The sequence below is a fragment of the Lynx canadensis genome, chromosome D4 (genome assembly GCF_007474595.2).
Source record: "Lynx canadensis isolate LIC74 chromosome D4, mLynCan4.pri.v2, whole genome shotgun sequence".
In the NCBI taxonomy this organism is placed as follows: domain Eukaryota; kingdom Metazoa; phylum Chordata; class Mammalia; order Carnivora; family Felidae; genus Lynx; species Lynx canadensis.
This window is the reverse complement of record NC_044315.2, coordinates 60591408-60606756: the sequence shown is the minus strand read 5'-3', so window position 1 is coordinate 60606756 and position 15349 is coordinate 60591408. Positions and strand designations below refer to the sequence as shown.

The 15349-nt window shown below is 44.6% G+C and overlaps 1 protein-coding gene across 1 annotated transcript in view; it reads left to right on the top strand.

Moving 5' to 3' along the window:
• The window catches only part of GABBR2 (gamma-aminobutyric acid type B receptor subunit 2), a 347346-nt gene that overhangs the window by 293589 nt on the left and 38408 nt on the right, over positions 1 to 15349 (top strand). The gene's annotated exons all lie outside the window — the stretch shown is intronic.

Here is a 15349-nt window from a genome sequence, read left to right as displayed (position 1 = left end):
ACGCCCAGCTTCATTTGTAGGGGAATACATAGAGGGTTTACTCGGCGCAGGGAGAAGTCACGAAGCTGGAGCCGTGTTAGAGGATGCTATTCTGTGCCAGCGGGGTTGCAGGAGAGAGCTTTAGGGCTGGGCCTGCATATCCCGGCCTTCCAGCCTCACTTTGGAAGGAAGCAGGACTCCAGAGAGGCACAGCCAGGATTGCCAAGGAGGATAACCTGGACACGGACCGTACCCACAGCCAAAAGGGCAGGAGGTCAGAGGCAGACAGACTGTTTCCAGAGGGGAGGTGGCACCTGGTCACCACTCATGGTGCACAGTTGGCAAAGTTCACCCCGGGGACTTCCTCATCCACTGCCAGGATAGGACCTGGAAATGACAGGATGTCAACAGGAGGAAGAACCGTCATGGCTAAGCGGGCCTCCCGGCTGGGGAGAACCGTGTTGGGTGCTAAACACAAGCCCTAATGCCAATAATGGCAACAGCAATGACGGTGATGGCTAGTTCTGCTTGTTAACTCACTAGATCCTCCCAATAATTACAGAACAGGTGATGTCCTCAACCGCATTTTAATGATGAGGAAACAGAAACCCAGAGAGATTTAATTTACGCAGGTTACCTAGCAGGTTAGCGGCAACACCACGAACTACCCTCGCATGCATACCCTACCCTGCCTTTCAACACACAGATGGCACTCTGTGGGGTTTAGGGGCTCTCGTAGACCTTTGGCCATCAGCACAGGTCTGTGAAGTGGGCAGGGCAAGGGAGCGTTTTCAGGTCGTGCAGATGAGGGCTCAGATTAGAGTGCAGTCCAGAAAAGTGGGGGGTGGTGGGCGGGGGGCGGGGAGGGGGGCTGGGGCAGGATGTCAGGGAGGGAGAAAGCAAGTCAGGCAGAGCCAGCCGGAAGACCTGGATCTGGGCAGGTGGACAGAGGCCAGACCCTGCTGGCTTGAAGCCTAGCCGTGGGTGGCTGGGGAGGCGGGGCATTGCTACCTCCACTGGAGGTTAAAGTGGAGGCCAGGTACGCACTAGGGGTCCCCCAGGCTGTGGCTGTGGCAGGGAGAGGCCGCAGGGCTGGCGTCAGCCTGAGTCAGCAGACTCGGGAAATAGATCCGGGAAGCCTGTCCCCCTGGACCCTTTAAAGGAGATCAACCTTGTGCAGTCCGATCTGTGTTAAGTGACAGTTTGCTATCACTGACCTTACCTTTCTTCCTTCCTTTCTGAAACAAGTACTGAGGCTCTCAATGGCTCTGTGCGGAGAATTGCGGTCCATTTGCGACTTTTCGGGGCATTGGGTCTCAAAGGCAGGAGCTGTGGGGTGCCATGGAAAAGCCTCACTGCGTAGATGAGGAGACTGAGTCTGGGGACGGGATGTTCCTGCCCAGGGGCATCCAGAGTTTCCAAGGTGGAGCCTGGAGGAGAGCCAGCTCCCTGGCTCTCTGCCCAGAAATTCCGTCTCTGTGTTTCCCTCCAGGTATCTGCTGAGATTTCTCTCTGAACCTTTTCTGGCCTGCTCCTCTTTTTCTCCTCTTATTTTAGGGTTGCCCTGTCATTCTGTTGCCATGGTAGCAGAACCCTTTGATTTGTCGACCCACAGCCCTGTAGGCTTATTGTCGGTTTTCAGCACCAAGCAGTCGGTTGATTTCTCTCAGACCCTCCTCTGTCGGACACAACGTGGTGGTTGAACAGTGTGCCTGGGGGATGAGGTGTCCTAAATTCTCCTTCAAGGGGCTGTTTTTCCCAGGACCCCCCAGTGAGAGAGAAAGTCTTTGCTTGGGGGAGAAGTGATCAAAGATCTTTGTCGTCTGTCCCCACCTCCCCTCACCTCTCTTGGATGACTTCCGTTGTTCTGAACACTCTGAACACCTCAAGATTTCAGTCATAGGCCTTGCTCTGTGTTACACTTTCAAGCCTTTGCCCGTGCTGTCCCTGCTTCCAGAACCTTCTCTGATAAGTAAATGAACTTCAGTTCCAGACCCCTGTGTTATCTCTACAGGGATGTGTCCCTGAGATTCCTGGGTCTACCAGATTTAAGCTCCTGCTCCTCCTCCACTCCTGTCCCTAGCTTCCTGACATTTCCCCTGTCGGGATACTTAGTGTGCTGTTTGTCTCTGCTGAGTGCATCCCTGCCCCTACCGCTGCTGGACCACCAGCTTCTCCAGGACAGAGCCAGGTCAGAGAGAGAGAGACACACACACACACACACACACACACACACACACTGCCCAACCAGTACCTCTGCACACGGAGGTAAGCACGGTAGCCGTGGCCCTTGATCTCATGGCCTCCCCACAGGCTAGTTGATGGGCAGACAGCAAACACGGAAAGAAGCACGATCACTTTAGATCACATAGCATATTTAGATTCTGATAGCAGTTAGAAGTAAATTAGCAGGATGAAGAGTTGGCAAATAATGGGAAGAACCCCGCGGGGGAGATTCTCCCAGTGAGAGCATGTGCAAGTGTCCGGAGAATGAAAATCTGATTCTGGAGTCCTACTGGAGACGTCCCAGCTCCACACCCTTATTCATTTCCATGCAATAAATATTTATATGGCACTTGTTACGTGCCAGATCGTATTACGTGCCAGCATTGAATGTATGATCTATCTATCATTTTAAAAATTTGGATACTTAATAGACTTTGTTGCTTAGAGCAGTTTTTGGTTTACAAAAAAGAAATTAACGAAGTACAGGGAGTTCCCGCATACACCCCACGGTTTCTTCTATTAACATCTTGCATTGTGTGATGTATTTGTTAACAACTGATGAATCAATATCGATTCATTATTATTTACTAAAGTCCATAATTTATCATTAGGTATGGTTCACTCTTTGTGTTGCACATTCTATAGGTTTTGCCGAATGTAAAAGTCATGTGTCCACCATTACAGCGTCATACAGGACAGTGTCACTGTCCTAAATATCCTCAACACTTTACCAACCGCTGGTAACCACTGATCTCTTTATTGTCATGATAGTTTTGCCTTTTCCAGAATGTCATATGGTTGGAATCATGATAGGTGGCCTTTTCAGACTTTAAGTTTCCTCCATGTCTTTTCACGACTTGGTAGCACATCTCCTTTTATCACTAAATAATATGCCATTGTATGGATATACCACGGTTTGTTTATCTATTTGCCCATCAAAGGACACCTTGGTTGCTTCCAAGTTTTGGCAATTATGAATAAAGCTGCTATAAGCATTTTTGTGTAGGGTTTTGTGTGGACATAAGTTTTCAACCCATTTGGGTAAATACCTAGAAGCATGATCACTGGGTCATATGCTAAGTCTATGTTTAGCTTTGTAAGAAACTACCAAACTGTCTTGCAAGGTGTCTGTACCATTTTCCATTCCCATCAGCAGTGAATGAGAATTTCTGTTGCTGTACATCCTGACCAGCATTTGGTGTTGTCAGTGTTTTGGATTTTAGCTGTTCTAATAGGTTTGAAGTGATATCACATTGCTGTTTTAATTTGCAATTTTTTAATGACCTGTGATGTAGAGCATCTTTTCACGTACTTATCTGCCATCTTGGTATCTTCTTTAGTGAGTTGTCTGTTTAGATCTTTTACTCACTTTTTAATTAGATTGTCTTCTTATTGTTGAGTTTTATTTATTTTTTTCAATATATGAAGTTTATTGTCAAATTGGTTTCCATACAACACCCAGTGCTCATCCCAAAAGGTGCCCCCCTCAATATCCATCACCCACCCTCCCTCCCTCCCACCCCCATCAACCCTCAGTTTGTTCTCAGTTTTTAAGAGTCTCTTATGTTTTGGCTGTCTTCCACTCTAACCTCTTTTTTTTTTTTTATTGTTGAGTTTTAAAATTTCTTTGTATATTTTGGATGCAAGCCCTTTATCAGATTTGTTTTGCAAGTCTTTTCTCTCAGTCTCTATCTTGTTTTTCATTCTCTTAACATTGTCTTTTGCAAAACAGAAATTTTTTACTTTAATAAAGTCCAGCCTATCCTTTTTTTTTTCTCTCATTGATCATGTTTTTAGTGCCATATTTAAAAACTCGTTGCCAACCCCAAGGTCACCTAGATTTTCTCCTGTTATCTTTCAGAAGTTTTATAGCTTTGCATTTTTCACTCAGGTCTACGGTCCATTTTGAGTTAATTTTTGTGAAAAAATACAAGGTCATTTCCTAGATTCATTTTTATGCATGTGAATGTCTTGTCGTTCCAGCACCATTTATCAAAAATACTATCCTTTCTCTATTGCCTTTGTGTCTGTGTCACAGATCAGTTGACTATATTTGTATGGGTCTATTTCTGGACTCTCTATTCTGTTCCATTCATCTATTTGTCTCTTCTTTTGCCAATACCACATTGTTCTGATTACTATAGTTTTATAGTAAGTCTGGAAGTCAAATAGTGCCTGCTCTCCAACTTTATTCTTCTTCAATATAGTATTGGCTATTCTTGGTCTTTTGCTTCTCCATGTAAACTTTAGAATCAGTTTGCTAATGTCTACAAAGTAACTTACTGGGATTTTATTTGGGATTGTGCTGAATCTATAGATCAAGTTGAGAAGAACTGATATCTTACAATATTGAGTCTTCCTATCCATGAACATGGAATGTCTCTCCCATTTATTTAGCTCTTCTCTGATTTATCAGAGCTTTGTAGATTTCCTCACATAGATCTTATACATATTTTGCTAGATTTATACCTAAGTATTTTATTTTGCTTTTGGTGAAAATGCAAATGGTATTATGTTTTTAATTTCAAATTCCAGTTGCTCATTTCTGGCATATAGGAAAGAAATTGGCTTTTGTGTACTAACCTATATCCTACAGCCTTGCTATATAATTGCTTATTAGTTCCAGGAGGTTTTTTTGTTGACTCTTTGGAACTTTCAACATAGATACTCATGTCAACTGCAAACAGACAATTTTATTTCTTTCTTCCCAATCTGTATACCTTTTATTTCCTTTTTTGTCTACTATTTGTATTAGCTAGGGCTCCAAGTTGCAAGGTTGAATAGGAATGGTGAGAAAGGAGCATTCCAACTTTATTCCCTATCTTAGAGGGAAAACATCTAGTTTCTCACCATATTAATTATTAGTATATTTTTTTTTCTTAAAGTGTGTGTGTGTGTGTGAGAGAGAGAGAGAGAGAGAGAGAGAGAGGGAGAGGGAAAGTTCTGCTGGCTAAAGTCAAGGGTGCCTTTGGGGAGGTGACAGGAAAGACAAATGAAGATGTGGGCAGAGCTGGTCGTTAGGGACATTACGTGCTAAACAGAGGAGGTTAAACTTCAAAATTAAAGACATTTAATCAGGGGAGTGACATGATCAGATTTGCCCTGGCTGCAGAGTGAGAACAGATGGAGGGGTGAGGCTGGAGGCCCAGAGATGGCTCAGAGATGGGTTTTGCTATAATCCAGGCAGGAACTGATGGTGACCTAGAGCAGGACAGTTGCAGCGGGAACAGGGAGAAGCAGGTGGCTTTGAGAGAGATTAAGGAAGCAGATGTGATGAGACTTGGTGATTGATTGACTCTAAGGGATGGGGCAGGGAGACAGCAAGGGCAATGCCCAGATCTCTGGGTGGTGGATGGCAGACCTCTTCACTGAGGCAGGGTGCAGAATAAGGAGCAGGTTTGGGAGGGAATGTGAGGAGCTCACTTCTGGGCAGAGTGGCTCATATTGGATACAGGGTCCTAGAGCACGAGGGAGTAGTTTGTCCTATAGATAGAGATTGGAGGACGGGGGCTGTGGGCATGAGTGCTGTCACCCAGGGAGTGGGTGCAGTGACGAGTGAAGATGTCCTGACTGGAGCCCGAGGAACCACAAAGCAGTGATGGGGACAGAAGAAGCCTGGGAAGGGAATTTTGAAGCAGTGGTCAGGAAGGAAGGAAGCAGCCAAGAGAGAGAGCTGTCCACAAGCTGGGCCATGGGAGAGAGAGCTGCCCATGCACAGGGGGCATTCGAAGGTGGGAGAGCTCCCTGAAACAAACACCACAGACCAAGGCGAGGGCTGACAGGTCCACCCCTACTTGGCCCCGGGCTTGTATCTCCCCCATATCATCTCATCCCTCTCTTCCTCTGCTTTACAGAGTCTGACGGGAAGATGGGCCATTTCTGCATTTCAGATATAGCAGGTGTGGGCAAATCTGCCAAGCAGGCTAAACAGGGGTTTTTAACTGTGATTTGTATTCTTGAGAAAAAAGGGAAAGCACTTGTGTTTTGATACTACTCTACCAGTGGTGATGGTGAATAGGTGTTACATACACAGGTCTGGAGTTCCGGGAGACATGTGAGACATGTAAGGGAGATGGGAACTTGGATGTGGTCAACACACCAATGGCATTGAAAACATTGGATGAGAGCCCTTCAGGGGGAGGGAAACAAGCACAGACCCTCAATCACTCCAGTGTTTGAGTATCTAGTGATACTCCCATATCAGGAAGGTAGGAAAGAAACACAAAGGACCTAGAAGGAGAAGCCACCAAGATAGGAAGGAACCCAGATGAGTCTGGTGTCTAGGAAACCAAATGAAGAAAGTGTTTCAAGGGGGAAGTTTTGACCACGTGTGTCAAATACTGCTTTTAGATCAAGTAAAATGAAAACCAAGAATTGACACTGGGCATGTGTGTTCATACACACACACACCCATATGGCATTTTTTTTTCTTTTAAGGAAAATAATTTGAGATGATTTCCCCTGGAAGTAAAAGCAGTGTATACTCATGGTGTGAAGACAGCCTGTGAATCTAGGTGGAAGAGTTGTTTGGGTTTTTTTCCCAAGCCTTCCTTTTACACCAAACCACCACCTCCACCTCCACTCTGAAATGGTTTTGAATGAAGAGAAAATGGTGGACAGCACGAAAAGTCACTGAATATTGAACACCCCTCAGAGCCACAGGGCAGCATCCTTAGACCACCTGCCCTCCCTGAAGACATTCCCCCATCTGCTCCCAGGCAGGTGGCAGTAAGAGATGGAATCATGTGCAATACAGGCACCCATGGGAGCCATGTGTGTGGCGTTTATTTATGGAAATGGTGAAAGGCTGTCTCCATAGGCTGCAAGCATTCTGCATCAAGAATTCCCAGCACTCCGGGTTCTGTGGCTTTCTGGCCATTCAAGCAGTCATCACGTTAAGGGCAGTCTGGAATAGAGGGGTATTTCAAACTTCCCTCCACATTCCATGCTTTTACCGTCCTTTATGAGGAAGCAAACCAGGGCTTTCAAAGTCATAGACTACACTTGGCTTTGAAACTGGTGGCTTATTCCTGTATGTTTCTATGGAAACAGATATTGGAAGAGGCGAATACATAGAGTTTTAAATAATTTTCACTCTTATCTTCTACCTCCCTCTACAGTTGCTCTGCAGAAAAATCCAATCACAAAGCAGATACTTTCTGGAAACATCTGGTATCCTCATAAAGCTTGTCCAAGCTCCATCTCACACTATTCATTTTGAAATAAAGAGGTATCAGAATGGCCAGGGTGAGGGTAGTGCTAAGGATCAGGGTCCACTCTTCTCTGTGGGCTGTTCACAGGTGGCCTAAAACTTTGATGCAAAGGGTCACATTCCAAGCAATGGGTCATCACTGCCAGCCCTGGACAGTGGGACAGGTCTTTATCATCCCTAGTCATCTATGGGGTCGTGGATGGCTGGGCTGGGGCGCCAGCAGATGCAGACCAACTCCCAGGCAGGATGGCAGGACCCCACAAGGACCTCTGGTGGAGTCTGCTAGGGCACCAACTCCTCCCCGCGGGTGGCTACATCATCTGAGCTTCTGGCCAGTTCACTCTCCTGGTTAAAATCCTCCCCATCGGTGAGAGGATGAAGCTCACACTCCTTAGCAGGCCCAGAGGACCTCGACATTCTGGCTTTATTTGCCTCCCCATCTCTGAGCCCCTCCTCACTCCTTGCACTCAGCTACCCGGAATGAGTTGTGTTCTTCCAAAATACCACTTTCTCTCTTCCTCCACGCCTTTGTACGTGCTGTCCCCTCTACCCAGTACAGCCTCCACACCACCTCAAGGTGCCATCTTCATGCAAAAATTTCCTATTTGTCCTTCAAGAAGCAGCTCTGAAGCATCTTCTCCAGGAGCCTTTGGAACATGCATATCTGCCTAAGCTCCTTACCCTGTTTGCCCCTTATTCCAGTCACAACACTGGTAATTGACTATCTGTGCACTTGGACCCCTAGTCCGTGACCTCCTTGGAAGGCAAGGACATCTGTGTGTCCCCAGTACCCACTCACTGGCAGGGCCTGGCTCAGAGTAAGTGCTCGGTAAATATTTATTGAATAAATTGTTTCCTCCACCTGGAACTCTCTCCCCATGCCTCCATATGTCCAAATTCAACCCATCTGTCTGGGCCCATTAAGCCGGCTTCTCCAAGAAATGTCTTCACCGAGTTGCAATTTAATTTAATATTACACCCTCGCCTTTTATCAAGGGCCCACTTATGGGGCTAAAGCTGCCAATTGAAGAATGATTCAGCATCTTCTATAAAGGACTGTTGTTCAGTTTGTGACTTAGTGCCCCTAAGATGAAGATCCACAGGATAGATCCTCTTGGAATTTAGCTTCAGGAAATGGATTGTGCTCTCCCCATGAACTTGTATCTACTTCCTTCCTTCGATCAGGCAATCGTAACTGAATAAGCCACTCTTTCTTTTTAACCTTGGCTGCCAGAAAGTAGGAACCGAATTCAACACTCTCGTTGCAGTAACCATCTTATCTCAAGTTCCTGGAGGATTATCTTGCTTTCTGATCATTTGTCTTTATTTTTAACAGTCCTCTTGTGTTTGGGCTTTTATTGTGTGCTGCCTCAGGCCCTCCAGGAGAGGAGGCAAGGTGTAAATTCCAGATTAAGTTATTAAAATGAGAATGCAGGGCAAGATTTAATAGGAGTAATATGCCAGAGAGACATTTAGGGATGTCCACAGATACTCGCCTTCTGGCATGGGTCCCGGCTCAGCACCAGCTGCAGTCAGCATCGTGGGCCCCATGTGTGGACAGACGGGCTCTGCTGGCCACAGCCACATTTCTGGAACATCTTGTATCATCAGAAGGCATCTTAGATATGTGAGAGATTACAGTTTATTTCATCTTCCTTGTTGGATTCCCTTGTGCTTTCAGGAGGCACTCCGGCTCCGAAGGTCCCTCAGGACACAAAACAAAACACACAGAGCCACAACACGAGGGCACAGCCCTGAGGTTAGAAATTCTCTGGTCCCTACCTGTCCAGGTGCTCTCCAGGGGATGATCTATTTACTAGAAATTCTCAAGTGCCTGGAACAGAATGGCTGGAAAATTGTCTGTAATCCTGGCATCTTCTGGCCACTGTGTACCTTGGTAAAACCATTCTGGAAAAAATAAGCCTTAAATTTGGGTGATCTTTCCCCACCCCCACACATCCATGTCAGCAGAAACATAAGCCATTACACTCACAGAGACCTTCCCTCTTTTTAGTGGAGAAAATTCCAAATAACCTACTCTTTGTAAATTATGTGTCATTGGGGTGCTTCTTCAACGGTTATTGGGTGCCCCTGTGTCTGCCATACTCAGGCTCCCTCAAGGACTGCACAGGCTGGTGGGCAAGATTAGATACCCACACACACACACACACACACACACACACACACACACACAGAATGGATTGTCACCAACTACATCCTCTCTATGACACATGCCTCCAGATTCTTGGTTTAAAGTTTAAGTTACAGGGGCACCTGGGTGGCTCAGAAGGTTGAGCGTCCGACTTCAGCTCAGGTCATGATCTCACAGTTTGTGAGTTCGAGCCCGCGTCGGGTAAAAAAAAAAAAAAAATTAAAGTTTAAGTTACAGTGCTGAGATAGTGGGCTTACTTTTCTAAAGTATGAGACAGGATTGAGTTTGGATTTAATGCCTTTCAGAGAGTGAAGAAGTACAAGAGAACATGTATTAGTCAGGGTGTGCTAGGTTTTGCTGTAGTAGCAAATAAATAAATAAATAAACAATCCAAGACTACAATAATAAAGGTTCCTTACTCATCAGAGTACCTGTCCATCAGGAGTCAACAGCAGCTTCCCCCATAGTGTCCTAACTTCAGGACACAGCTGGTGGGGCATCTTCTGGGACACTTTGTGCCGCAAAGGGAAAGAGTACATGGTGAAGCATGTACTGATTTTTAAAGCTTCCACTCCAAAGCGTCACATGTCACTTCCACAGATATTCTACTGGCCAGAACATGTTAACAGTCCCCACCTGAGTTTGGTGGAGCAGGAAAGAGCAGTCCTAATATGTGGACTCTCCAAAAGGAGAGAGACAACCAGGTTTTGATATACAGGGTTCTCTGTATATAGTGCATTGACTATATACTATGGTATATTCTGTATGAATGAGTTTGGCACATTCCATCCAAATTCTTATCGCTGTCACAAATACTGCCCCATCCACTAGAATGTGAGCTCTGTGAGGACGTGGGTGGGGAGGGAGGGTTGTCTTTTATTCACTGCTATATCCCCAGCATCCGGAAAAGTACACGGCACATAGTACACACTCAATAAATAATATTAACTGAATAATTGAACCCTTAGAGCAATCATATTAGGAGATCAGTGGGATATTGTCTGAGACGTTTTGAAATAATCCTACAGACTGTACTGCCAAATCCTTTGCTAATCCACCACTCTACTCCACTGCTACCACTAAGGTCCAAAGCACCATCACGCTCATTATCTGGCATCCCAGAAGAGGACGCTACGAGGCAAAGCTACAGTTGACACAGTGAACAAGAGGTGTGATTAAGTAAAGCACCGTTACTGCTGAAGCCACTGAGTTGTTGTTAACACAAATTTCTAAGCAGGCTTCGTACTCCTACTCATTGCCATTTCCAAGCCATTCTCCACACAGCAGAGAGATTCGTTTTTGATGGAGTAGTTTTTTGAGGTACAATTCAGATGCCATAAAATTCAGCTTTCAAATGTATGCTGTGGTGGGTTTTTAATACATTCATAAGATTGTGCAAACATCCCTACTATCTAATTCCAGAAGTATTTCATCATCCCCAAATAAACAGTCTTTCCTTTTATCCGTCACCCCAGATTTCCCCTTCTCTCCAGCCCCTGGCAACCAATAATCTACTTTATATTTCATGAATTTGCCTGCTCTGGACATTTCATATCAATGGGATCATACAGCATGTGGCCTTTTGTTTCTGTATTCTTTCACTGAGCATAATGTTTTTAAGGTAGTCTGTGTCAGTATTTCATTCCTTTTCTGGCTGAATAATATTCCTTCTATGGATATACCACATTTTGCTTGCCCATTCACCAGTTAATCGATATTTGGGTTCTTCTCACCTTTTGGCTATTATGAATAATGTTGCTGTGAGCATTCGTGTCTAAATTTTTGTGTGAATATATGTTTTCAATTCTCTTGGGTACACACACACACACACACACACACACACACACACACGTAGAATTGCTAGGTCATATGGTAACTCTAACATTTTTAGGAACACAGCAGCTGCACCATTTTACATTCCCACCAGCAGTGTATGGAGGTTTCAATGTCTCCACGTTGTCACCAAAAAATGTACTTATCTGTCTTTTTGGTTGTAGTCATCCTTTTGGGTGTGAAGTGGTATCTCATTGTGGTTTTGATGAGAATTATTATCAAATAACTAATGATGGTGGGCATCTTTTCCAGTGCATGTTGCCCATATGTATATCTTCTCTGGAAAAGTATCTATTCAAGTCCTTTGCCCATTTTTGATTATTTGTCTTTTTGGTGTTGATTTGTGAGGGCTCTTTACGTATTCTGGATACTACTAGATCCGTATCAGATATATGATTTGTGACTATTTTCTCCCATTCTGTGGGCCATCATTTCACTTTCTCAGTAGCATCCTGTGACATGCAAAAACATTTTTTATTTTAATGAAACCCAATTTATTTTTTCTTTGGTTACTTGTGCTTCAGATAACATAACTCAGAAACCATTTCCTGGTCCAGGGTCATGTAGACTTATTACACTTCTGTTTTCTTCTAGGAGTGTTATAGTATTAGTCTTACATTTAGGCATTTGATGAGGTAATGATACAAATTACTTCTTTTACATGTGGATACGTAGTTGTCCAAGGACAATTTGCTGAAAAAAATATTCTTTCCCCCATTGAATAGTCTTGTAACCCCTATGCAAAATCAGTTGACCATTGATGTATGATTTATTTCTGGACACTCAATCTTATTCCATAAATCTACATGTCTGTCCTTCTGCCAACACCACGCTGTCTTGATTACTATCACTTATGGTTAGCTTTGAAATTGGGAAGCATAAGTCCCGCAACTTTGTTCTTTTTCAAGACCGTTTTGGCCATTCAGGGTCCCTTGATTCCATTAGACTCACAGGATCAGTTTTTCCATGTTTTCAGAAAAGACCACTAGGATCTTTCATTGGGGTTGCATTGAACTTGTAGTAGATCATTTTGGGGAGTACTGATATGTTAGCTAATTAACAAACCGTAAATGACCCCCAGCATTCTGTCTCACCTCATCCTGTTTTTCCATCACATCGTTTATCCTTCACTCTCTCCTCTGTTTTCTGTCTTCCTCCACTGGAATGTGAGCTCCATGATACAGGGCCCTTGCCAGTCTTGCTTAGTGCTCTACTCCCAAAGCCTACATAGCACCTGGCAAGCGTATAGGAGGTGCTTAATTTATGTTGGTAAAATGGACAAGTGAATGATGAGCAAAGGAATGCATGTATAAATGAGTGAATGAGTGAATGAATGAATGGGCATGATTCCCTGGCATGACTCTTTTCAGCTTTGGCAACCTCTGACCAGGTGATGTGGTTACTCAGCAGCTGGCTTAAATTATTGGGTAAATATGTTGATACTGAAAAGAAAAATAAGTCATATTTTAAAGTAATATTTGAAGAGGAAGATTTTTAAATGATTTTTTAATCTTTTTTAATGTTTATTTACTTTTGAAAGAGAGACAGAGGGGTGAGCAGAGTAAGGGAAGAGAGAGGGAGGGAGACACAGAATCCGAAGCAGGCTCCAGGCTCTGAGCTGTCAGCACAGAGCCCGACGTGGGGCTAGAACTCACGGACTGCAAGATCATGACCTGAGCTGAAGTTGGATGCTTAACCGACTGAGCCACCTAGGCACCTTTAAATGATTTTAAAGATAGGCTACATTTGTGGTTCTCAATCCTGGCTGCATCACCCAGAAAATACCTTTTGTAAAATACTGTGTTTGGGTCACGCTCCCCAGAAAATCAGAATCGGAAGGGGTCCTGAGCATTGGGATTTTGTTTTTTAGGTTGCCCTGGGTTCTAGTGTACAGCCAGGGTTGAAACCTTCCGGACTAGCCTCTCACCTCTCTAGGAAGGGCCCAGGACTGCACTGTGGATGCCAAAGTTAGATAGAAACTCATGATAATACATTAAAGGCTAAAAAGGTAAGAGAAGAAAAACTTGAATCCAGAAGACCTCAAGTCCAGATGGTCCCCTACTACCCCCCACCCTGACCTCCAGTCAGAGGATGTGATAGTGACAGAGGACAAGCAGACTCAGAGAGAGGGCCACCTGGGAAGGCTCACGTGTGTGAACCCTACAGAGCTGAATGAGTTCCTCCAGGCTCATGATTTTCTGAAAATCCTTCATCTTCATTTAAACAACTGTTTCCCCCATGGAAGAGAGAGAGCAAGGAATAGGAAAAAGGAAAAGCTACAAGATTTCTGTTTGTGCCATATTTTTCAATTGCAGTTGAGAGGCAGGTGAGCAAGTTCCAGACCAAAACATTAGGCAGGTTAAGAAACAAAAAAACAAAAAGCAAAAAACAAAATAAACCTGTGCCCTTCAGTTGCAGGAAGCCACCAACCACAGAAATCGACAAGAAAGCAAGGGCCACCACAGTGGCCAGGCACCTTGGCACCCGCAGTGGCTCTGAAATGGGACCATCGGCCACTGAATATTTGTTATTCAGTGAATAGTTGTTATTTTTGGCCATTGTTTGGCTTGAAGTTTCTCCCTAAAGCAACGGTGGATTAAGTTTCAAATACTGAGTCATTTTGACCTTGACATAGGATGGAACACTTAACATAACCCAAAGATGCTCAGTTCAGTTCAGAGAACACTGACACAGTGTGGACCCCTCCTAAGTGCTCAGTGGATAGCAACATAATCTCAGGTCCTGCACAGTTCTCGGTGCCCAGCCTACCCGCTTTCCTGCCCTTCTATGGACTGGGGCTCTGACTTTCGGTCTCTCCCACGTGAACACAGGCGCTGAACAGTTGGCAAACGCATACTATAAAAACAACAGTGCCTCATATTTCCACAGCATGGCCTAGTTCACAAAACACCTGGACATCCCCATTTTAGAGAGGAGGAAACTGAGGCTGGAGAGGTAAACTGACCAGCCTGAGATGACCTTGCAACGCATTGAAACTGTCCCCAGCCCTGGCCATGTGGTGTCAGATGACGTGGGATCCCTTCTGCCAGAATGGGCCTGCTGGTCTCTTGATACTTCTGGCTTTTTTTTTTTTTTCTTTCCCCGCATCAATCCTGCGTTTTACTTGTTTTGTTTTAAAGAGACATTTTCTTCACTGGTGCTTTCAAAATTATTAGCATCCATTGTGCGTAGTGTTCTCTTATAAATGTTTAAATCTCTTTTACATCTGTGATTATCTGGTTGATGTTTCATAAGCATGGAGCACTTGTGAGCAGATGTTCAAACCCAGCAAATTTAGATCCGAGAGCATTGTCTCCCAGTCCAGCTCGTCCTCAGTAGCAGTGTGTGTTGAGTGCATATACTATGTGCTAGGCCCTGTTGCAGATGCTTTACATTGCCAGCTCATTTCATCTTCACAACAGCCCCCTGCAGTTCTTACCATTATCTACAGATGAGGAAACTGAGGCACAGAGGGGTTAAGCAACATGCACATAGTCACACAGCAGATAGGTAGGTAGCAGATGGTCCGTAATGGTTATGCAAATAGACTCTGGAATTAGATTTAGCTTCAGATCCCAGCGTAACCACTTACTGTGTGAAATTAGGTTAGTACAGTGGGTTGACTTGTGGCCCCAAAAGATATATCAACATCCCTACCCCCAGAATCTATGAACAGAACCTTATTGAGGCAAAGCGTCCTTACAGATGTAATTGAAGATCTTAAGATGCAATCGTCTTGGTTACCAAGATTGGCCCTAAATCTAGTGACAAGTATCCTTATAAGAAACAGAAGAAGACATACACGGAAAAGAGAAGGCCGTGGGAAGGGGGAAGCAGAGACTGGAGTTATATGTGGCCACAGTCCAGGGAACTGCAGCCACCGGGAGCTAGAAGATGCACAGGATTCTCCCCCAGAGCCTTCGAGGAGGCAAGCCCTGCCAATACCT